The sequence below is a fragment of the Acomys russatus genome, chromosome 6 (assembly GCF_903995435.1).
Source record: "Acomys russatus chromosome 6, mAcoRus1.1, whole genome shotgun sequence".
Classification (NCBI taxonomy): Eukaryota; Metazoa; Chordata; class Mammalia; order Rodentia; family Muridae; genus Acomys; species Acomys russatus.
The window spans coordinates 50,729,667-50,755,322 of record NC_067142.1 but is presented as its reverse complement, the minus strand read 5'-3'; the positions used below and the strand labels follow the sequence as shown (position 1 = coordinate 50,755,322).

Genomic DNA, 25,656 nt, shown 5'->3' with positions numbered 1-25,656 from the left:
ATTCTTTTATATGTATATTTTTAAAAATGTATTTGTTTTATGCGTATGAGTGTTTTACCTACATTTATGTTTGTATGCCACCACATTCATACCTGATGCCTGCAGATGTTAGAAGAGGTCATCAGATCCTCTGGGTTTATGGATGGTTGTAAGCCTCCATGTAGGTGCTGGAAACCAATCCTGAGCACTTTATACGAACCACTAATGCTCTTAACTGATGAGACATCTCTCCAGCCTTCCTTTTTGTGGCACCAGGGCTTGGACTTTAGCCTTGTTCATGCCCTCTGCTGCTACAGCTACAGCCCCAACCAGGATCTTCACTGTTAACCATGGCCTCTGCCTGATTCCCGACTCATTCCACCCTGGAAACCTTTAGTTTCACACTCAGAGCTGTGTGACTGTGCTGTGGTCTTGGCAGTCGCTACCCTGGAAGACATTCTTGTCCCTGCACTTAGCTGACATGACTTCTGCCCATCGAGCTGATTCTCATTAACCTGAACTGTTTGTGTTCCTGTCTCTCTTTTAGAAAAGTATAACCACTGACTAATTTCCATATGCCATGGGGTCTCCATATAAAGTTGCCCAAACTCCTCTCTGGTTTTCAGGATATGTCAATACTACCATCTTGATGGTGTGGGGCAGGCATCCTTGTGATAAATAGAAACTGAAGTGGGCCCGGATGCTACCTGAGGTGATGTGAGCCCCTGTGTCCCTGAGTTTCTGCCATGCTATGCCCCCTTAGCCAAGTGGTTTGTATCTTTGCTGCTTGAGATTCTTGGCCATATTAATGATATGCACACAGAGGGTCTGTGGAGTCTGAGATGAACTCTGGACTATCTTATACCCTGAGTCCTTTGCACGTTGGCCATCACAAGCATATTCACTGTCTCCTTTTGTCTCCACAAACTTCCCCACAAGGCATGGGGAGCTGGCCTAGACCATACTTCTGCCCTTGTTTTAGGAACTTCCAGAAGCTCAGTTGGAGATGCCTCAGTTGGAAAAATGTTTGGCATGTGACTTTAGATCCCCAGCACCCATATAAAAAGCCAGGTACAGCTGAGTATCTATAATCCAGATGCTGAGGAGGCAGAGACACAAGGATCCGTTGGGTTTTCTGGCCATCTGGTTTAGCCTAATTGGTAAATTCCAGGTTAGTGGGAGATACTGGGAAAAAAAATTAAGGTAGAAAAGCAATTGAAGAAGACACGCAATTTTGTCCTTTGGCCTCTATGTGTATATGTACACACTTATTCTCACATAAATGCACAAAAGCACATGCAAAAAGTATACACAATAAATAAGTGAATGAACGAATAAAATTTCTGGAATCTGACATTCTACCCAGTGCTTCATGCATGCAAACAAGGAATGTATTGTCTTAATTTCTGTTTTCAGGTCTCCTTTAAAAATCTGGCATTCCTCCTACTCCCCCTGAGCTGTCCAACTTGGCAGTGGTGCAAATAAGGACCTGTGTGCTTGTCTAGGAAGAAGGAAGAAAGGAGCCATTGAGAGAGAAGCCTGAAGCATAGGGTCGGGATGGCGCATTGGCCTCTTAAGAGGTACAGTGGCAGCCAGAGCTCCGTGCTGCCTGTCAGCCACACAGGCTGGCTGAGGGCAACTGAGGGGCCTTGCTAGAAGAGAGGCTACATTGTCTCTCCACCTTCAAGGATGCTGTAGGCTCTTGGTTGGGTTCATGAACGAGTGTTATTCATGGAGCCAGGACTAGATTGTGATGCCTGAGAAGTCCACTGAGTCTTATCCATAGCTTTGAAGCCAGGGTTGCTTCCCTGAGCTCCTTGTACTCCGCAGCCAGCAGGAAGCACAGGACTCTGGGAACACTGGGAACAATTGATGTCACCATTGGAAAAGATTCATGGATGGACTTTTTGAGCATCCTACACATGCTCAAGACTTTCTCAATATTATTATTCTATCAGACAATAACGTTCATTAGTAAGAGTCTGCCCACAGAAAGCAAAACTGCAGATCTAGGAGGATTCACCACACAGTTTTAAGTTAGAAAGACTTGGCTTTAGATCTCAGTTTCATTTGAATCAGTCTTGGCCAATGTATTTAACTTTTTTGAGCCTCACACTTTCCAGCTGTAAAATAGGAATCAAAATACATTTGTGAGCCAGGTGGTGGTGGTGGCTCAAGCCTCTAATCCCAGCACTTGGGAGGCAGAGGCAGGCAGATCTCTAAGTTTGAGGCTAGCCTGGTCTCCAGAGCAAGTTCCAGAACAGCCAGGGCTACAGAGAGAAACTCTGTCTCAAAAAACAAAAACAAAAACAAACAAGCACACAATAATCTTCATGAAAGCAGAGGATGCTCTCTCACACGTGTAATCCCAGCACTCAGGAAGCAGAGATGGGAGAATCTTGAGTTCAGTGCCTGTCAAGTTACATACTGAATTGAGGTCAAGGTGCCTGGAATACATAGTGGTGTGTGTGTGTGTGTGTGTGTGTGTGTGTGTGTGTGTGTGTGTACATGTATACATATCTGTCTTCATGATATCGTGGTTGTGAAATAACATTAAGATATTTGGGGAAGCATTCATCTCATTGTTAGCTATACAGTAACCATTCTTTATGTAGGTGTGTGAGTGTCTGCACTCGTGTGTGTACATGCGTGCACATACGGAGGCCAGAGATGACCCTTGGGTGTCATTGTTCCAGGGACAACCATCTCAGTTTTTAAGACAAGATCTCTTATATTGACACTTGAGTAGGCTAGACTCACTGGCCAGCACACCCCAGGGATCGACCTGTCTCTGCCTCACCAGTGCTGAGCTTAAAAGTGTCTGCTACCAGGCACGGTGGTTGTTGCTGTTGTTGATGATGATGATGATGTCAGTTCTAATTATTAAACTCAGCCCCTCAAGCCTGTTCATCAAACACTTTACTGATTGAACTGTGTCACCCTACCTCATGATTTTTTCAATAAATTGTTTCTTACATCCTTTTCCTCGAGCTAGTAGAGGCATGCTGATCCCCTTGCCTCATGCCTACTGCTCCAGAAATTTCTCTGAATTGTTCTCATTCTAAAAGGGAGTCTGTCTTCCTGTTCTGCTTCTTGTCTCCTTGTGTCACACAGTCTCACTGAGAGAATATCCACGCAGTGGTTTGGGGAGATAGACGTGCTCCCCAAGTATGCTATAAATGTGAAACAATTAGTGATGGGCTGGGAGGTTTGTCCTGCAGATAAGATGTCAAGCATTGAAGCGCTTCTCAGTTCAGCTCTTCCGGGAACTTCTCAGAACAGAGCCCAGCTGAAAGCCTCCCCTTCCTACCCAGTCACGTTTGGCTGTGCATGGTAAGGTGGCCTAGCATGCCTACCCTGGAACCTGGCTGCCGGGTAAACCTTCTCTTTACTCCCAATCAATATTAATGAAAATCTAATTTTGGATAGGGATCACCTCTACCGTCAGTCCAAATGGAGCCCATACCCCCACTGACATTGTTTCCTCACACTGTCTAAGGGCCTCACCCAGTGACTCATCCACCTCCTCGAGTGAACTTCAGGGAGAAGCCTCCCTCCTCCCTCCTCCCTCCTCCCTCCTCCTCCTCCTCTTCCTCCTCCTCCTCCTGCTCCTTCTTCTTCTTTCTCTCTCTCATTCTCTCTCTCTCTCTCTCTCTCTCTCTCTCTCTCTCTCTCTCTCTCTCTCTCTCTGTCTTTCTTTTTGGCATTTGTTTGCTTTACAACAGGATCTCTTTGTGTAACCCTGGGTGTCCTGGAACTCACTATGTAGAACAGGCTGACCTCAGAGATCCACCTGCTTCTGCCTCCCTTATGTTGGAGTAAAGATGTATGCTGCCACCACCTGGCGGAACCAGTCTTCTTCAAGCTCCTGGAAACCTTTGTTGTACTATAGTGGCCCTCTTAAGAATATCTAAAAGCAAGGGATTATTAAGCAATGGTTGTCAAGACAAAAAAAAAAAAAAAAAAAAAAAAAAAAAAAAAAAAAAAAAAAAAAAAAAAGCCAAACAGTCACATTCTCTTTTGACTTAGCTTAACATTTCTTGGTCCATGGAATAACACATCTTTCCAGGTCACAGAGACGCCAAGCCTCTTTTCTCCACTTTCCATCTCAGCTGTGATGCTTTGAGATGTCCCCCATAAGTATCACAGAGATTTGAATACTTGGTCTCCAGTGGATAACCCAGAATGATTTGGGAAGGCCTAGAAGATGTGGCTTTGGTGTGTCACTGGGGGCAGGCTTCGAGGTTTCAAAAGCCTGCACTGTCTTCAGTGCATTCTGTCTGCTTCCTGTTTGGGGCTTTAGATGTAAGTACTCAGCTGCTGCTCCAGCCACCACTTCTGCCCACTGCCTGTTCCCCCCACTCCACCGTCATGCCCACTGCCTGCTCCCCCAACTCCGCCATCACGCCCACCGCCTGCTCCCTGCACTCTGTCATAGACTCTAATCCTCTGGAAATGTAAACCCAAATTCAACTCTTTCAACTATAAGTTGCCTTGGTCAAGGTGTTTTATTACAGTAACAGGATACCTAACACGTCAGTCTTGGGACTCTGCAGAAGACAAAGAAGAAATGCCACAAAAGAAACTTTTTTGAGCCTCCTACACCACCTTCAGATCTTCTTTGGCCTTAGCTGGCCTTTCCAAGCTCGGAAATGGGAGGTTGGAAGATGCTACATAGTTTTAATTGGCGAACACATTGAAATAGAGCATTCTGATCTCACGTCCACAGGAATCTCTTTGCTTGTGAATTACCAGAGTCCTGGGATGCAGTAAAAATGATGGGGAAATCAAATGTCAGAATTCTAAATGAGATTTTAGAAGTTACCTGTTGCAGCCCTCTGTTCTCCAGACATTGGCATGCATATGTTCCTTTGTTTGCTCCATCATGCATTTATTCATTCATCCAATATTTGTTCGCCTTCATTATGTCAGTGTTTGCCACACTACCAGACAGAACCTGCAAATAGGACAGGGAATCATTTTAGAGCCACGGCCTCCATTCTTTTTTAGAATACACTGTGCCAGAGCATCTCTCACACAGGATAAAATTTACTGTTCAGGTAATTTTTATTATCTATGAAATGTGTATGTGGCAATCACATGTCTCGGCTTCTTTCTTTCTTTCTTTTAAACCCGACGTAAGCTGGAGTTGTGAGGAGGAAACCACAATTGAGAAAATGCCTCCATAAGATTAGCTTGTAGGGACGGGAAGTCTGTGTGACATCTTCTTAATTAATGATTTATATAGGCGAGTCCATTCCGTTGAAGATGGTGCCACCCGAGCTTGTTGTCTGTGTGTATAAGAAATCAGGTTGATCAAGGTTACAAACCCCAACCAACACAGTGAGTTGCACTGGGCTGAGCTAGGCTGCAGCTCTTACCTTTATATCATCCATCTTGAGGTCTGTTCTCTTAAAATTGTGCTGTCACATACTATGCTAGCCATGATTTGCCTGAATTTGGGGTCTTTCAAAGATGTAATTATGAGGCTGTGAACCATGATAAACTGATAACTTCATTCCAGAACTGGAGATTTGCTGAGCCCAGGGAAAGGTTAAACATATATACACACATGCATGCATGCAAACATATATGCACTGGCTACTGGCCCAACTGGTATTTATAATGCTTTATGCAGTTGTGCAAGTGCTTATGAATGATAAAAAAAATAAAATGACCTCCAATTTTGAAAAAAAAAAAGAAAAGAAATCAGGTTGAATCTAGTCATGGTAATACATGCATTTAAGCCCAGAACTCAGGAGGTGGGGGCAGAAGGATCCCTATGAGTTGAAGGCTAGCCTGCCGTCACAGTAAGTTCCAGGTTGGCCCAGAGCTCCATAGTGAGATCCTGTCTCAAAACAAAGAAATCAAGCTGAGTAAGCCTGAGCAAGCCAATAGCTCAGTTCCTGCCTCCAGTGGGTCACAACACAAAAACGAAACAAAAAAGTATGAAAGTGGGACAGGGATTGGGTTAAAGATGGAGGGAGACCGGGACGATGAAGGTGGGAGGAGGTTAAGAAAAGAGATGAGTGACGGCCGAATGTATTATATACATCTATGAAATCATTAATAAAAAACAAAGTACTTGGACATTTCAACTTTATATTAATTTTGCTGTACACAAGCATAACTGGAGGGCCTAATTAGGATAATTCTAGGTTCCCCAGGTTCACATATCACCTAGAATCTACATTTCAACACATTCCTGCATAATTCTTTTTTTTTCTCTTTTTTTAAAATTAATTTATTCTTGTTACATCTCAATGTTTATCCCATCCCTTGTATCCTCCCATTCTTCCCTCCCATTTTCCCATTATTCCCCTTCCCTATGACTGTTCCTGAGGAGGATTACCTCTCCCGTATATGCTCATAGGGTATCATGTCTCTTCTTGGCAACCTGCTGTCCTTCCTCTGAGTGCCACCCGGTCTCCCCCTCCAGGGGACATGGTCAAATGTGAGGCACCAGAGTACGTGAGAAAGTCATATTCCACTCTCCACTCAACTGTGGAGAATGTTCTGACCGTTGGCTAGATCTGGGTAGGGGTTTAAATTCCTGCATAATTCTGAAGCATGAGTCACACTTGCATCGAGGAGAAGCCAGGTACCAAGCTGGCACGTAGGGAAGCCAGTCACGTCTTGCTCTGCAGGCTTTTTACCTGCTGGAGAACTCAGAGCCACCAGCGGACACTGCCACGCGCAGGCAATGCAACAGACAGTAAAGAGAACGGGATAGTTGGCTTTGCCTGAGGTTTGGAAATCCTTCCCAGAAAAGCAGGCTTTGGCACGGGCTTCAAAGATTGAATTTGGGTTTGTCAAGCATTAGATAAGGACAATTCCTTTTCAAATAAATTCCTCTGCATCTTTCCTAGTCCTCCCTCACCTTTCCGGAAGAGCAGCCCCAGCGCCTGACTCTGCACTAGGTTGGCTCCTCCTCACTCCCGATACTCGGGCTCCCCCTCTGGCGCACAAGAACATTGCTACGGGATCCTGGCTTCAGTCTCCGCGGCTGAGAAGCTCCTGGCTCTTCAGTCTTCTCAGGTCACACCACCTACAGACACTGGCAGGGGTACAAGAGGCCTTTTCTTGCCAAGGCCCCCATCACGCCCACAAGCCTCTTCTCACAGCTGTCTAAGTCTGCTGCCTGAACACAGAGGCAATTCACAGAAGAGAAGGAAAGGCGACCAAGGTTTCCATAAAAACACACCCCCTTCTTCCTCTTTCAACCGCCGGCACATTACTGGAGAGGGCTTCTCTTCATCCCGCTCTGGCAGCGGGGCCGGTGAAGCCAGGTTTCTTGAAAGAAATTTCCTTTCCTGGTGCTGGACGTCTCTGAACACATGGATTCTCCTGGCCAGGGTGAACTGAGGACAAATTCAGCCTCACACCACAACAGTGAGCTAGCGGGTACGGGGCAAGAGCTCCAATATATAACAGCTGCGTAGAGCTGGAGACAGAAAACATGAAGTACCACAGATAAGAGAAAACAGAGAGTCTTGTTGCCATCTGTGCCCCAAGACTCCACTCATCAGTCAATAACATTTGTGGGTCTTTCCGCATGTGGCCCCCAAACTGCAGGCAGCATCAGGGTACACGTTGTCTAATGATTGCTAGCAGAGCCGACCTAGCCATTCCTCTCTCTACTTTGGTTGTTGACTAGCCCAACCGTGTTGGCCTCGCTTGATGGTCACAGCGTGCTAGGCCCCACAGTAAAGTCAGCACAGCGTCTACTGCGCTGTACGTGGACAAGCGGACTTCTTTCTGCCTCTGATTGAATATATCGTATGAAGCAGCCAAAAGGACAGAGTTTGGGTACAAGACATCAGTGAGAGAGACTAGTGCTGCTGAACAAAACGGGGGCGGGGGGGGGGGTCAGCAGGATAGGTCTCAGACAACCCTGGCAGGGAGTTTTACAGTAAGAAGTTTGCTGGCTAGAGTGCCCAGCATGGGCTGAGGGGTGAGAATGTTCCAGAATGAAAGTCAGGAGAAGCAGGGAGCATAAAGAGGATGTGATGGATGTGAGGTGGTCCTAGAAGGCTCCTTTCGGTGTTGCGGCAAGCCCTGAAGGGAGCCGACAGCTGGAGGTTGTCTGCTGCCCAGATCCACACAGCGAGTAGTCTTGGATGGGAGATCCCGGAAGCACAGCACCATGTGAATGTGACCTCTGAACCCAGGAGCGACACCTACATTCTCACCTCCCAAGTCAGCCCAGTGGAGGGACCCCTGTCGTGGGTAAGAGACCACCCCTGTCGCTCCCAGTGCTGCTTCTCAGGCACCAGAATCCCTCTCTGTACACGCCCTTTTCACCTCCCCTATGCACTCTGGCTTACATTCTCTGGTTAACTGAAGCTGCCAGCAGAAAGAAGCTCCACATGGGAGGCTCTAGAAGATTCTCAGGCTCTCGGCCTCCACCAAGTGGACGCCCTCTTCCCTCCTGAGAACCTTTCCCTTCCCTGGCCTCCTTATACAGTACTATGCTTTCCGTTGCTCTCCACCACTTCTTAGCTCCAAATGTCAGCGTTTGCCAGAATTTGTCCTAAGCTCTCCTCTCCTCTCTTCTCCTCTCCTCTCCTCTCCCTTTTTCTTGCTTCCTCCTCTTCCCCTTGCCCCTCCCCTTTCTTCCTTCTTCTATCTCCCTTCCCTTCCCTTCCCTCTCCCTCCTCTCATTTCTTTCAACCCTGTTTGTACATTATCTCATCCGTACCCATGGCCTTAAATTCCGTCTCTATTCTAAAGACTACCAAATATACATCTCTGGGTTCTAAATTTGTATTTTCCACTGCCTACTTAACTCATTAACATCCTAAACTTAACCATCCAAAACTCAATTTCCCAAACCTATTCCTCTCTCAGACATTGCTATCTCAAGTAAATGTGGCCATCAACAATCCAGTTAATTTAAATTTAAGAGTCATCCTTCCACTGTGGTTTCTCTCACCCTCCTATCTCATGAATCAGCACAGAGGAGTCCTGCCCTCTTTTGGGTTTTCTCTATTGCAACAACCACAGTGATGTTTTTAAAGTTGTGAGTGCAATCAACAAACCTGTATTGAGAACTTGCTATAAACTGTTCCAGAGAGTGGGAATACAGTGGGGGAGGGGGGGTGTTAAAATTAAAAATTAAAAAAGGAAGGAGGAACAAAAGAGATGCTTTTCTTGTTCCATCTATGCTTGCGTGGAGTTCACATTTTTGCCAGGATCAAAAGCAGACTGATTAAACTGTCCTTTAGAGGGTGATGGAGCCCACGAGTGCTATGGAGAAGAATCAAACAAGGAAGTGTAGACAGAACAAGAGAACGGACTGGGAGCTGGCAGAGGATGAGGAGGAAGGCTCTGAGATGATGTTCAGCCAAGAGCCAGAAGAGGGCAAGAAGTGGGCTGCAGAGCTTTCGGGAAAGAGGGAGGGTATTCCACACTGTGTGGGAAATCCAAAATCCCTGAGCTCAGCTCTCTCCAGGCCAGTTGTCATCATACCTGGGAAAACTGTTGGTGACTTTTCTCCTCAGGTACTATATGTAGAACCTATAGAAAGGAGCTATACAGAAAGCAAGTCAGTAGGGCTGAAGCTTCCATGTCAGCACTGTTTCATTTTCTCATGCCCTCTGGTTCAGCCATGGATGTCTTCAGCAATAGGGTCTTACCACCAAGTTCTTAAGGGCAACCAAGAGCAAAAAAGAGGCAGCCTGTATCTCATACTGGGCTTTTAATATGATAGCCATTGTATCTGGGGAAACCATTGTACCTCTGTTATAGGATAATTCCATTTGGACCGTGTGTGTGTGTGTGTGTGTGTGTGGTGTGTGTGTGTGTGTGTGTGTGTGTGTGTGTGTGTGTGTGTGTGTGTTCTGTCTGTCTGTCTGTGTTGTCTGTGTGTCTGTGTGTATATATTTTAAGAAACATCTACAGTAGTAGGTTTCCATATGGCATCTTGAAAGGTCTTTAGTGTTAGGTACCTCTCTCCATACCCCCCCCCCTTTACCCTGCTCTCTCATCCTTCACCCCACTGAGCCCTTCCATTATTTCCCTTTCTTTCTGCATATTCCTGCAGTCCATCTACCCACCTCTCCTTGAAGCTCCACCCCCACTGCCCATCACTAGTTTCCTGCCTTCTATGGTTGCTCCAATTTAAACACACATATATAAAGATGCAAAGCTATAAGGGAAAACATGTGGTGTTTGTCTTTCTGTTGACTGACAATAATAATACTCTGATTATTTTTAGCTTCATCTATTTACCTGAAAGTTTCATAATTTTCATTTACAGATGAATAATATTCCATGAGTATATGAATCACATTTCCATTATCTATTCATCCACTGACATCTAAGTTGTTTCCATTCCATGGATATTGTTGAATAGAACGGCAATGAACATAGATAAGCAAGTGTCTCTGTAACAAGGTATAGAGATTTTTGTGACTATGTCCAGGAGTGATGCCACTATATTACATGGTAGATCTATTTCTAGCTTTCTTGAGTAACCTCCACACTGATTTTTATTAGTTTGCACTCCTACTAGCAATGGATAAATGTGCCCTTTCCCTACAACTATTTCAGCATTTTTGTCATTTGTTTTATTGGTTTTAGCCATTATGACTGGGGTAAGATGAAATCTCAATTTTGTTATTTCTAATGATGGCTAAGGACATTGAACATTTTATATATATATATATATATATATATATATATATATATATATATATACACACATACATTATATATTGTATATATGTATACATATACAATATATATGTGTATATATATTGACCATTTTTATTTCTTCTTTTTAAAGCTCTCTGTTTAGTTCTATATCCCCACTTTTAACTGAGTTACTTGTACCCTTGGCATTTAGGCTTCATTTTGGCTCTTCGTATTCTAGACAACTCTCTGTCCTATGTGTGGCTGGTGAAGGATTTTTCCCATTCTGTAGGCTGCTTCTTCATTCAACTGATGGTGTTCTTTGCTGTACACAAAGGATTGGGTTTCATGAGGCCCCCATTTGTCAGTAGTTTTTCTTAATTTGTGCACTATGGAGGTCCTGTTCACAAAGCCCTGTGCCTATCAGATTCAGGATATCAGGTCTTGTACTAAGGTCCTTGTTCCATCTGGAGTTGGGCTTTGTACAGAGTAAGAGATGGCACCGGGGAAGGGGTCTAGTTTCATTATTTTATGTACAGCTATCCAGTTTAACCAGCACCATCTGTTAAAGATGTTATCTGTTCTGCAACATGCATTTTTTTGGCGTCTTTGTCAAAAATCACGTGGCTGTAAGAGTCTGAGGTTATATGTGGGTCCTCAATTCCACCCCATTGGTCAGAAGATTCAAGATCTTAATGGTGGGCCCATTAAACGTGAACAGACAGAGGGAATGAGAAACATTCATCAGAATGAAGTGTGCAAAAGGCATCTGAAAGGAGATCAGCAGCTGTGATGGCCTGAAGATCAAGGGAAGAAAATGGTAAATAAGGGAGCACAATCTGTAGTGTCAAATGATGCTAAGAATTCACGTTAATGAGGCTTCAGCACTGCCCTTCATCTAGCCATGTGGCATCAAAGCCTAGCTGGAGGAACTACAGTCAGTTAGAACATCACATCACTCAGAGAGCCCTCCTCCATCAGGGAGAGCTGAGACACAAGATGGCGTACTCAAGGCAATGACAAAGAATGAGACTCAGGGCCCTAACAATGGAGCATCCTCTGCATGGGCCGTCCATCTACCGTGACAGGAGGAAATGGCAAGGCATGGGTAGAAGTTGAAGGTAAAATTGAGGAAGTTTGCTTGTGTGGGCTGTGTTTTCTCAGTGAAGTAGGTCCAAGGTGGTCAGCCAGATGGCCACTGGGAAAGAAGGTGTGGGAAGTCTAAAGAGGAAAAGGATGGTTCATATTCATGCAGCGGAACGTGTGGTTCCATAACTGCCAGACATCGTGAATGGTCCACTTGAGGTTAGTGGCTGTGAGCTAAAGTCGGGACAGCTAAGAAGAACATGTGCTTTCCTTTGGCTGAGGTTAGTTGTGTGAGTGCAAACACGGAGAAGCCACAGAATTGGGTTTATGGAAGACCGAGTTTTGTGGCACAAGTACAAGTGAGATAAATGAATGGATGAGAGGAAGTAATCAGGGAACTTTTGTCCCTGAAACAGCACTGAGAGGCAGGAAATACTGCAGACTGTTTGACATTCAAAGCTGGGCTATTGTTCACTTATTATTATTTGTGTGCACGTGCACACACATACTGCATGAGCATATGAAGGAGCAGACAGGCGTGTGTGGAGGTCAGAGGATAAATTTTGGAAGTTTGCTCTTACCTTCCATCTTGGTGAGGCAGGGCCTCTCTTGTTTCTGTCATCATATTGCCTACCCCAGGCTAGCTCATGCATGAGCTTCTGACTGACTCTCCTGGTTCTGCCTCCCATCTCACACTAGTAAAGCTGAGATTATGGGTTCATGCCCCACTGCATCTGATCCAACTTTTTACATGGGTTCTAGGCAACAAACTTCTCAGACATGCGTGGCTAGAGCTTCCCCCCTCCCCCCACTGAGCTATCTTCTGGCCCAAAGCTAGGCTGTTGAAACGAAGAGGGAGAGTATTCTAAAACTACACAGTAGAGCAAAGAAGGTACCTTCTCTGTCTATTGCGAGAGGGATGTGCAAGGGAACTCATGGCCTGAGAAGGTGCAGATGAAAGCCAGAAGGGAAAGAGGTGGTCCTGAGGCTATGATACTGTTTCCTTCTCTGTAACGTTTGTCAGTCCTTCTCATTCTACGTTGAACCTCTCACACCAAATCCTGTGACCCTGCTACTTAACTCCCTACATTTCAGACGAGAGCTGCCTTTCTGAATGGTTAGTGTTGAGAGCCACAAGGGTGGTTCTTACTGATAGGGGCACCCTAGCAGGACCTGAGGGGCATACTAATGTGTTTCAGATGCCTTGGAGCCAAGAATGAGGAAGCATCGAAAGTGGCCTTTTTCTTTCTTTCTTTTTCTTTCTCTCTTTCTTTCTTCCTTCCTTTCTTCTTTCTTTTCTTTCTTTTAATCTTTAGAAGGTGTTTAAGGCATATACTAGAAATAGCATCATATTTGCTCTGTCTTGCGTATGGCCTCAGATGAGCATGACCTTCAGGAGCATAAAGCAAATCAAAATGGTCTCTGGAGGGAAATTTGGCCAGATTTCCAGAACTTCTTGAGCCACAGAATGCCTTGAACCATTGGCCTCCCGCCCACCACTCAGACGGTCTCGCTAGCTACCTTCGCAATTGGTATTCCTTGTCCATTCTATTCTGATGCCAGAGTCGAACTGAAAAAATAACTAGTCACTGAAGAGATTTCCTCGTCTCCTACCAGACAAAAGGCTTTTAAGCTTCCTCTCCTGGGACTTTCACTACCAAGTAGCCCCCTGAAGCCTTGTACAGCAATGACTCTGCTCCACATGAGTTATGTGCTTACCAGCTGCTGGGCTCACATCCTAATGCACAGAGGATGTTGTCTGTGTCTCCGTAAGAGGAAACAGAGGCATGGGCTAAGTAATTTCCCCTGGCCCAAAGCTAATAAGCAGCAGAGCAAATATTCATACTGATGTAGCCTGATTCCAGAGTTCACAGTCTCACTGATACTAAATTAAGTGAGATTAAGCGCTATTCAAATAGCACAGGTGCAAGGCATGTCTCATATGTGAAAGATCACTGACCCGAAGATGCCATTGCTGGGATACTTGCTCCTGACCAGGCCTGGGGCCTCAGGAGCAAAGCTCTGCAGGCTGACACTGGCCTGGCCAGCAGAGGTCTCAGTAAATATTTTCTGTGGCCAGTAGCAAAGCCTGCTATAGCCCACCATATCATGTATGTGGTGGTAGCCATAGATCTCTTGTGTGCCTTCCTTCTGGCCCATGCAAAGATTGTCAATGAAAACACATCCCAAGATGTTTCCCTGCCATTCAGTGATGAGAGCACAGCACCCCAGGTTTTCTGAAGAGCATCTAACAAAAATGAAACCCCAGGAGTACAGGTATGATTGATCCTTTTTTCTTCACTGTGTATTCTGCCTTTCCCACTTCTCACCCAGAGAGGAGAACACTGAGCGCAACCCACCAGCCTCCTGCCTTGGCCATACTCTTCCTCTCTCTCAGTCCCTATCTAAGCCTGGCATGTCCACACTGTGGTCCAGGCATGCCAGCACCTCGCAAACACTCTGCAACACCTAGACTCTGAGGCCTCCATCATTTCTCTGCTTCTGTCTGTCTCCCAGAGTCAGCCGTAAAGACTTTTCTGGATACTTTAAGAGGCCCAGATGTCCCTCCCTCACCTCTGCCATCACACATAGGATGTGTCCCCCATCAACCTAGGGGTTGTTCACTTTTTTCATCCTGCCACCAGAGACTAAGCCACAGCCAAGAGGGCAATACACTCTGGAATGGACTGCTCTCGTTGTACTTTTGTCAGAACAGAGGCCTGCTCTGCCCTTGCTCACACCACAACCTTGCAAGGCTGCTGCAAACCTTGGGTTTGCAAGAACATTGAGTTCTTGTATTCTCTTGATTTGAACTTGTGTTTCTCTGTTTCTAGGGATGTGTCAAGGTTCTTGAGTCCTTCAAAAAAACTAAGAGGTCTTGTCCCTGAATGTTTTCCATGTGGAGTGCCAGGGTCACATCTGGGCTCACTCAATCTGCAAGTCATAGGTCTGTTGGTGCCAGGATGCCTCTGCTACCCTTGTAACTTAAAAGTCTTGCAAGGCTAAACATTCACAGTGAGAGAATCCACTTCCCTCCGCAGTCCTGATACTTCCCTTGGGGTATGCGGGAGCCAGTGTGGGAGGAATGATCTAGACTCCTCTTCTTGTGCTGGCCTGGAGGACTCTCTGCTAAGGAAGACACAGCCTCTGCCTCCAGTTTCCTCCAGCCGTGGTGCCATTCCCACAGACCCAAGCATCCTTCTTGCCTTTTTACAGCAGACATGGAAACCACCTAAAGTCCAGAACTGAATTGTTAGAAATTAGGAAGCTTCTTTCACTTCTCTTGATCCTTAAACTTGCCCAGAAATTAAAAGGAAATGTTCACAATCCATCTTTTGGAAGCAAAAAAGAAGTAGATTAAAAAAAAAAAAAGCAATTAATTTCCATATTTAAAAAGTCATATACAATTTTGCTTGTCTTTTTGTCTGGAACTTTCTTTTCCATTATTCACATATCTTACCCTGGCTTATCCCTTAGAACTCTGCTCAGGTAACTCTTCCTATAGAAATTGCTCTTACTCACTAGTATGTCTGATTTATCAACCCTTCCATACAAGTACAGGCTCTCATCGCTCTCCTGTGCCCATGCTTAGCTCCTATCAGGTGCTCCATACATATATCCTAACTAGAACCAAATTAAGACAAAGTGATGGGTGAGCCAGAGCTGCCTGTTGACTGGTGGCAAAGACATGCTTGAATGAGCGTTGTCAAGAGAAGCACATGACTGTGCGACAGTGTAGCTCTCAAAACAGACTATTCCACAGCTGAGTAAAAAGGAAAAGAAGAAGAAGAAGAAGAAGAAGAAGAAGAAGAAGAAGAAGAAGAAGAAGAAGAAGAAGAAGAAGAAGAAGAAGAAGAAGAAGAAGAAGAAGAAGGGGTGGGGGTTGTTTCCATCCACTTTGTTCCGGCCCACCCTGCTTCAGGCCTCTCTAACATGCCTAAGAGAACAAGGGACCGTCCTATAAGTAACCAGCAGGTGGCAGCATTTACGCATGGTTGAGGGACTCCCTACACCAGGACAGAAGCAAAGGTGTCCTGGGAAGTCACCAACAGAAGATGACTGTGATTTGAAGACCAGTCTCAGAGTGTGACCTGAGACACAGACAAAGCTGCAATGCCCGCTACCTTGTATACAGTAGGCATCCATAACCATCTGTGCTTCCAGGTCTTCAAAGCTTAGGGGTCTTGAACTGGAGGATAAAGAAGAAACACAAAGCTTAGCCTGAACTTGGAACTTCCTGACAATCCCCAGATGATACTGAGGAGGGCAGTCAAACTTCTCTGAGAGACTGGCACCCAAAGGCCTTGCCTTGCCAGAGTTGAGTATATTCATTAGTAAAATGGAACAGAGGCTATGAACAAACATGCATTCGCTCTTGGCTTCCCCCAGGTCTCCTTCTGGGAGACGGAACAGGAGGTGTCTTTACCTCCTAATGTCTTCAGGGAGGCTGCTGCCTGGAAAGATAGACAGACAGAGCCTTCTAGAACACAGCCACCTTCCCATGTGTCCTCCCCTCTCTCCTCTCATTCTCTCTTCAGCCTTCCTGGGTAGCCACCCTAGCATGGTTCATCCCCCATGTCAGTTCTTGTTCATTCCGGTCTATAATAAGTATGAAGAAGAAACCCTGGTTTCAGGATGATATTTCCTATTCCTTCAGCTGCTGCCTGTCTGGCAGGCAATACTCTCAAGAGTCCATTGTGAAACCAAAGCCCATGCCGAGCATCTCAAGATTGACTAGGGTAAAAGATGGCAAGGCTACCCATTAATGAAAAACCTTGATCTAGGGTGACTCTCTCTGGTCTTTAAAACAATTGGTCCTTTTCCTTCCTCGTGCCTCCTGAAGTCATTGCCACACACAGCATTGGGCAGTAAAGCCCCAAGGAAGAAGGCACAATGCCACAACATCAACTTAGAAGAACTGGCCAGATCAGGCCCTCCATGAGCCCATTCTTCCTCGTTCCCTGCCTCCACACCTTTGTTCACCCTGCCAGGAAGTGTTTTTCTTCACTGAGAGACCCTTACCACCCACCATCCAAAGCTTAAGTTTTTCAGACACCACCAGCTTCCCTCCCTCCCATGTCAGTGGGGTGTTCTGTCCTCCAGCTCCTGAGCTTTTGCGTTGAATCTGGGTATAAACAGCTTCTCTCTCTACAAACCTCTTCTCAGGTGCACTAGAAGCAACTCCAAGAGACAGAATTACCCTGTGTTAAATCTCCTGCCTCTGCCTCTGGTGGCTTGTGAGACCACGGCGAGCGAAGCGCACACAACAAGTAATGAGAAAAGTGCTAACGACTGCGAAAGTGTGCGAGGAGGGAGAAGATGGCGGTGAGTTAGCAGGGAAGGCTTCGTGCTGGAGGAAGGAATAGATTTGAGTCTTGAAGAATGCGAAGCTTGACGAAGTGAAGTGTTGACGCACCCGGTTAACCCTTAAGTGTTCATCTAGGAGTGTGTGGACCCCCAGGATGGGGCACACAAGAGCAGTAGGATCTAGGTTTCTGTCCCAGGTCCATTTCACACCCCCAAAAAAAGGACATAGGACCTCCAACCCAGGGTGCCTGGCCTGAGATAAAGTTGCTATAGGGATGATGTTTGATAGCTTCACAGCAAGGCGGTACCCTAATGTTAGTGAGGAAAGTCATAAGCAGTAGCATCCCTGGGACCAGAGCCCAGGACGCTGCACTTCAGTAGACCTCCTTCCCTCTCCTCTTGCCCTTAAGGTGGCTTATTGGCAGACTCTGCGCTTTAACAAAATGCTCCCTTTCCTTCAAAAGTTTGGGGTGTTTGTTCAGTGAAGGCCAAGGTGTTTGGAGAAGACAATGAGAAGGATGGAGAAGGGGGTGACAGAGTGAGTAAACCTTGCTCCCTTCCTCTGCTGCACCCTGAATACTGGACTCCTACACATCTTTCTGAATTTGCAGAAGACAAGGAAAGTTCAACCAGGAATTCCCCAGACAGCCTCGGAATAGGTGTGGGAGATGTGGACAGAGTGTTTGTTGCAAGCTGGTGACTTGCCCAGCATCGGGCCCTTTAGTTGTCTGGTGTCACCCCCATCCTCAAGGAAAAATGGCCACTCAAGGGCAGACTGTATTTTCTTCAAGGAAAATGTGCTCGTTCTCAACCATCTGATGAAGCCTTGACAAAACAAACAAACAAAAACCAAAAACCCCACAAAATTTATCTCCCTGCTGTGCCTTTCTTCCTCCTTCAGAACCTCTCTGTGGCCTTTATTAGGCACACTGCTAAACTCAGAAAAACAGAAAAGTCATAACCATGTATGAGCTGGCTTCTTCCTCCCCTTGCAGCATGATCTAGGAACCTGGGATAGCCACTGCTCAGAGCCCAGAATGGCTGGCCCTCAGGGGGACCCATCTATTCAAAGCCTTCTATTGGCACTTCTGAGTCACTCAGGTAACTAGGACAACAGCAGTGAGAACAGCTTGTCGCCCCAGGTGGAGGTCCAGCCCAAGGCACAGTTATGACAGTAGTTGAAATCCAATGGAGTTGGGCCTGTCCCTGGGACAGGAGGACAAGGTCTCTGGGAATGGCAGCAGGAAGCCAGGAGCAGGGGGTGGGGACTGATTTGCCATTTTTGATGACAGACTCTTCCAAAAACCTTTGCATGAGGAGGAACAGGAAGGGCAGAGTGTTGCCAGGTGAATTCCCACAGAAGTGTTGCACCACAGGCCACAGATCTTCCCTCCGGCCTCATCTCACAATCACAGCCCAGGCTCACCCCTCTCCTATCTCTGCACCCACATTGCTGAGCTGCTGCTCTCCTGAGGCAGCATCTTCGTACAAGGTCCTGCCTGACTTGGATTCTTACATTTCCTAGCTTCACTGTGGTGCTTTCCTTCCTTCCTCACAGGATCCAGTCAGCTCTTTCCCAGCCCAGATCCCTAGAGAGCTTCTAGTACCATTCTTTGGTTGTTTTCCCCCAAAGGTGGAGCACATGAGGAAGCAAACTGAGATGGGCCTTGCTGTGGTAGAAAACTGGTTTTGATGTGGAAACAGAGGGGGCTGGGAGGGAGGGAGTATAATCCTTGGGCATGCACAACACCCTCTCTGGGGAGAGGACTGAAAAAGGCTTGTGGAAGAAGCATTGTGGTATTTCTATTAGTTAGGTGTCCTAGCTATTATAATATGCAAATTTTCAGTCTTCCCTGATATAATACAATAGGTGTTCACTTCTGTGTCTTGCAAAATGGGGATGCCCCCGGCACTCAAGCTGGCAGAGGCAAGGTGTTCTTCAACAAGCAGCTTGCAGAATCAGTGGGAGCATAGACACCCAGCCTCAGATGAGGAGGAGCAGACAGTCAGAGAGGGGCAGTGTAAAAGTACTTGTATTTGCCTGATGTAACTGTCGTCTCTGAGGCTTACTGTCTCCGTCTGCTAACCGAGGCCTGGAAGTCTAGCCTTGGAAGCTTCTAGCCTCTGTACAATCTAATCTAGGCCTAGCATGTTTTCATCCACTGAGACTTACTGCTGAATAAGCTCACCCTTTCTAGCTTTTTCTGAACTCTGGCTGGCTGGTTCAACTCAGCTGTTCCAGCTCAAACTCCTCTCCTTGCTGACTGATTCAAACTGGCTCCTCTGCAGCTTCTGACTGAATTGCTCTGCGTGGCCTCACACTAACTCTAGCAATCTGTTCTTACATCCTGGCTCCTTCTCATTCTTTGGCTCACTCTGTCTTCACCGGTGTCTAGCTTGTTCTCTCTTCAACCTGTCACTGTAAAACTGCCCCGGAAATCCGTGAATGGAACTGCCAGGAACTCAACTCCACTGCACTGCCTCTCAACCCACTGCCTCAACAGACTGCCTGAACAGAACTGACTAGAACTTAGAGATCTGCATGCCTCTATGTCTCTAGTGCTGGGATTAAAGGCCTGTACCACTATACGTGGAGCTATGCTTTTCTTTACCTGAAACTTGCTCAATACCAAGCTGGCCTTGAACTCAGAGATCTGATTGCTTCTCTCTCCTGGGATTAAAGGTGTGTCTGTATGCCAGGCAGATCACACAGACCTGGGAGGTCTTTGGATGTGATCTCTTGCCAGAGCAGCCATGTTCTGAATTAAAATTCCTCTCAAGAGCAGAGAATTAGCAAGTCATTATTGGGGGATGGGGTATATCACTTATCACTTTGGCCCACGTTACAATGGGCAGAACTCAGCTCTGAGGATCCTCTGCCCTGGGAGGGCCTGGGTAGTGTAGCTCCTGTTGGAGCTCTTTTCCCAGCAACAATGGCTGGGAGCATGGCTATAGTAGAAATAGCCAAATAGGAATGCCAGTTCCCAGTAAGAGACTCTGTAGAATGAGGTTCATTAACAGGATCTCAGCTATTCCTGAAGTGGAAGAATAGACAGAGACAAGAGCTAAGAAAGAGCAGAGCATCTACCAGTCTAGTGAGCATGGATAAACAGACTCATGTGGCTACCCAAGGCACACTCAGCTGAGCTTCCTGACAGACAGCACCTGTACACAAGAGAGAGTTGCTACTGACCAACAGCCAGCAAAAATACTTGGAAGTCTGGCAGGAAGCTGGAAGGGTGACGTCAGGGGCATCGAGCCAGGGCACCTGAAAGATGTTGGCACATGAGCTCTTCTAAAGCTTTGTTTGAGACTTAAGTCTGCCCCAGGGATAGATGGTGAGATGTTAGTGAGTGATAGGAAGAGCAATCCTCCAATTTCTATTTGTCTAAAAAAACAAAAAACAAACAAACAAACAAACAAAAACAGGAGCAAGCACTGACTGGAACAGGCTGGCTGCACAGCTGTTGCAGGTTGAGTTCTATACTGGGCCCTGGAATGCATCAGTAAACAAAATAACGGTAATCTACTCCTTCTGTGTGATAAGTGTGTAATTTTTAATTTTATATAATTTTTAAGAAAATATTTTAATATATTGGTTGCTATAGATGTAATATGGAAAAAGTGAACGTGCGGGATATGCAGCGTTGGAGGAGGAGGACTATGATTCTTTTTTCTTTTTTTCAATTGTGACTTATTATAATTGGACTGTGATTTTTTTTTTCTTTTTTTTTTCTTTTTTTTTTTATTAATTTATTCTTGTTACATCTCAATGTTTATCCCATCCCTTGTATCCTCCCATTTCTCCCCCCCCCCACCCCCATTTTCCCATTATTCCCCTCCCCTATGACTGTTCCTGAGGGGGATTACGTCCCCCTGTATATTCTCATAGGGTATCAAGTCTCTTCTTGGCTACTTGCTGTCCTTCCTCTGAGTGCCACAAGCGAGGAGTCAAGTAAGGTTCCTGTGGGAAAAGAACTTTTGAAGCCATGTGATTTCTAAGCAGAAGAGCCCAAGAAGAAAGCATGACCCTCGTGTTCCCAGAGCAGCATGGAGGACACTATGCCTAGTGTGGAGGGATGAGGAGAGTAAGATCGAGTGTAGCAGTTATTTTACCAGTATGTTCTAATAATTGCCCTGCATCGAGCACCACTTGTTGCGGTTAAATTACAATATGGCCTAATAATGTTTATTAACAGGCCTATAATTATTCTTAAGGCAGTATTTTCTTTTTTTAAAGATTTATTTATTTATTATGTATACAAATCTCATTATAGATGGTTGTGACAACATGTGGTTGCTGGGAACTGAACTCATGACCTTTCGAAGAGCAATCAGTGCTCTTAATCTCTGAGCCATCTCTCCAGCCCAAGGCAGTATTTTCTAACCCGCTAGCAATCAATCAAGACACAGACACCTGTTATATTTTAAAATAGCCTTAGTTAACCTGGGGCAGGGCAGACGTTAATCTTCTAAACTACTTCCTATTGTGGGAATTCCATGCCATCTGCTTCTAATAATTTCTATCAAGCTACCTCCCATCCATAATCCCATGTACTTGCTAATGTTCTTCATCTGGGCCAAAACCCCATCCACACCGGCTATGTGCTTCTCCTCCAACTAACCCGTGATGGCGTGACCTCCTTCTCTCTGTTTTGGTCTCTCTTCTTGCCAAGATTCTCTCTGTCTCCCCAAGCCCGGGAACCTTAGCCATGCCTATGGCCATTTGCCCTGCCCAGGTGTGATGGCTTTCTATTAATTAGCATCAAAATACATCAGAGCAACCCCCAACAATTCCCCCTTTCTATCTAAATAAAAGGCAATTCTTTTTATATACAATAAGAACAATTATGAAAAATTATAAAAACCAATAGGTAAGACTTACACACGTAATGTCTAATCAAAAGGTATTTGGCAACTTTGAAGAAGATATTATCTGTTTGATCTTGGTGAGTCTAAAGTTTTGAACTAAATCAATATCTATCAAAGTTCAAATCTATCAACCTAAAAGTATCTATCTAGACCTAAAAGCATCTTCTTAACTCCTAAACAATTAAGCTTAATTTTAAAACTGGTCTTCAACCTTATCAGAGACTTGAGAAGAAATAAAGTTAACTACCTGAGTAAACAGGAAGTGCGTCCAAAATGAAAAAAAAATGACAGTTTGCTGCTTGAACAGTCACTCAAAACTATAACCTTGGAGCATCATCTTTAGCCTTTTGGCCCAGTATATCTGACAGACATATTTGTGAAGCAGTAATTATTGAGGACGTGCTTACCCTGTCTTGGCAGAGTCTGACCATCAACTGCCTGCATCCAAGCTTGCCCATTTTAGGCAGAATTTTGTCTGTGGCAGACGAAAGGACATTTTTGTCCAGCGGCTTGTTTGTCACACTCAAAGCCATCTCCACAAGGAGATGTTCATCGGCTTCTTTGAAGTAGGCTGGGGGTTGCCAGGAGTTAACCTGTCTTATTGTCAAACAATTCTTAAAATAATAAAAACATATTTAAACGCCATATTCTGTAGGTCTCTGAGGTTTTTTGAAGACCATATCTGTGGGGAACGGTCATTTCTAAGATGCCCGAGAGCATAGTAAGAGCTACTCCATCCCAGCTATAAACTACCTTTTCCAGTAAGACTACTGGTAAGATCAGATACAGGACAGCTGCTTGCGAGGCCACCCTGTTCCAGGAACAGCAGTCCCGGAAGCTGTTTGCTTGACTAGCCAGACCCTTTACAACTTCTCTCTTTCTGAAACTTTTCCCCCTTCTGTGGTTAGAGTAGCTGTAAAAATAGATAACTACTGGAGCATTTTACAGTTGGGTATCCATAGTGACCTCGCTTACACAAATACCCCTGCCCCAGTAGCCACCCATAAAAGCTGTGTGAGGATTTTCAATAAACTTGTCTCCATTTCTCATCCCCCTTCTCCTCCTTCTAGGGTCTCCCGTTGACTGTCCCACGGGTTGGGACACATATCTAACTATTTTACCTCATCTATCTATAGAATTATATCTATCTGTTAAATCTAGGATGTATATTTCTGTACTTGACATGACCATGAGTTGATCAACTAACAGTTGATTTGTATTACTTAATTATGCTAAACAGCCTGCAATAGCACTATCAGAGTATTGGAAGTAAACCATGTATTAATTGAGTTGTATGTGTACAATATCTCATATTAGAGTAGAAATATAATGTGTGAAGAATAATACTAAATTTGAATTCTATTTCAATGTATCAAAATTAAACTTATTTTGCATCAATATTCAAAATTCTATATCAATGAGTTAAAATTAACCTATCTCTATATCTCTCAATGACAATATATATAAATAGCCCAAGAAAGCAACCAAAAACCTACCCAACCCCCCTTAAGGGAAATGGGGTATCTTTCTCTTAAGGTTTCTTCAGGCTGATTTGGGGTGAACAATACCTATGTAGGGGCCCAAATAAAATTGGAAAAAATGGTTAATCAAGCTAGGAATAGTATTTGTGGTCCAATCTCTAAAATGTTGAGAAATTGTGGGCTTAATATAAGTCCCGTGTGGGACGGTCTGAAATGCTGGACCAATTGGGATCATGAGCCTTCTTTGAAGCTGTCCTTTTCTGATGAGGAATAGCAACTGAAGCACTTGGGGCTGGAACAAGGAGGATGCAGGATGTCAGTGTCTCAGCATGCTGAAGGAATGAATCCTGTCAGGTCTGATCCAGCATCAGTGTCTGGTTCTTTTGTTCTGAAAACATATAATTTCTCACATGCATTATACAGTCCTTAAAACTATGAATGTATTAGGTGTGTAGGATGCACAGAACAATTAAAGATGGTTCTCTGTTCTTTGTATGAGCAGAAGAAAGACATGTGTAAATCTTCATTCATGCCATACAAAGAATGGAATCTAATAATAAAGCATGGGGATTCTGTAACCAACAAGAAGCTTTGTCTCGGCATAGACAGTCATGTCTCAGGCAGTCTCAGAGCTGTTCCCATGTAGTGGGGTTAGCAATAATGGAGTCCCAGATATGGCAGGAGTGCAGACTCTGCAGAACTTTGAAGGTCTTCAGAGATGAAAAGATGTAGGTGACCATCCACCAGGGAAAGATGCACTCAGATTTGCATTTTAACAACGTCTTTCTGAGACAAATTAGCTAGAGGCTGTGATGGAAGCAGGGAAGTCTAGACAATACTGCAATAGCCCCTGAAGGAGTGGTGGCTTGAATCAATTGGCTCTCAATCAAAGTCTAGAAAGACATGACTGGACTTTGCTGAGGGACTGAGTAACTGAATAGGACTTAAAGAGAACAGTCACGTGTGTGTGTGTGTGTGTGTGTGTGTGTGTGTGTGTGTGTGTGTGTGTGTATTGGGATAGGTGCACACTGTCACAAAAAAAAAAAAAAAAAAAAAAAAAAGGAATTTTACAGCCGGTCAGATTTATGTGTCTGGAAATTGAAAAAGACCCATAACTGGAGCTGTCCTATTGTCTTTTGAATGTGTCCCCCATGGTTTATTGAAAACTTAACACTGATGTTGCACTGGTATTGGGTGGTGAAAGCAATCCTAGACAAGTAGTTCCTGAAGCCTGGGTCCTTGTGAATGGACTAATGTTATTCCAAGTGTGGATTTGCTACAGAAGTGAGTTCAGATTTTCTCCTCTCTCTCTCTCTCTCTTGTCCTTGACTTCCTCCATAGGATGCCAGATCAAAAAGACCCTTGCCACAGCAGGTTGCCAAGAAGAGACTTGATACCCTATGAGAATATACAGGGGGAGGTAATCCCCCTCAGGAACAGTCATAGGGGAGGGGAATAATGGGAAAATGGGGGAGGGGGAGGAATGGGAGGATACAAGGGATGGGATAACCATTGAGATGTAACAAGAATAAATTAATAAAAACAAAAGAAAAAAAAAAAAAAAGACCCTTGCCAATTGGAAGTAGCCATCTTGGATGTCCCAGCTGCCAGAATCATTCTGTTATTCATAAGTTACCCAGTCGCAGGCAAACTTTGATAACAACAGCCAATGAATGAGCCAAAACAAGTTTTTCAATGAAAATGTTGACATTACAGAGAGCCTAAAGCAGTGTAAGAGTAAAGCAAGAGCTAAGCTCCAGCATGACCCAGTGTTGAGAAAGGAGGAGCCATCATGCAGAGACCAAGACCAATGGCCCAGGGGACAGGCTTTGGTGTTCTGGAAGCTTAGTGGAAATAAAGTCTCCCAGGAAGAGAAGGATAATCTGTGTCCCTTCCTGTTGAGAGGTCTCGTAAGATAACAGCTGAGAACTGAGAATTGAAATGATAGTCTAAAAAGAACAGTTAGTAGGTCTTTGGAAAGAGTAGTGATGATTAGCAGTCAGGATGATTGTGTCATTAAGAACAGGTGTTTGTAGGTGAAGCTTTTTTTTTTTTTTTTTTTTTTAAGAAAATGTCCATAGTTGGTTCAGGTCGCAATACAGTGTTTAAAAAAAATAGAAAAAATAAAATAAGAGCATCAGGTCCTTAAACTTCATGACAAAATGTGGGCACATAAAACATTGACACTACATATCCCACCTTTCCTCTCTCAGTCTGTTCAGAAGCTTTATCCAGGACTCAGGAAAGAGCATCACTGGAGTGATAGCCCAATTTGCAGGTATTACAAAGATAGTCG

The 25,656-nt window shown here is 44.8% G+C and overlaps 1 long non-coding RNA gene across 1 annotated transcript in view; it reads right to left on the bottom strand.

Annotated features, from left to right (window-relative positions):
* Positions 1-4,816: 4,816 nt before the first annotated feature.
* LOC127191004 (uncharacterized) overlaps positions 4,817-25,656 on the bottom strand; it is a 104,797-nt gene continuing 83,957 nt past the window's right edge. Inside the window, exon 4 of the long non-coding RNA XR_007830811.1 lies at positions 4,817-4,936. This is a non-coding gene — a long non-coding RNA (uncharacterized LOC127191004). The remainder of the gene's footprint in view (positions 4,937-25,656) is intronic.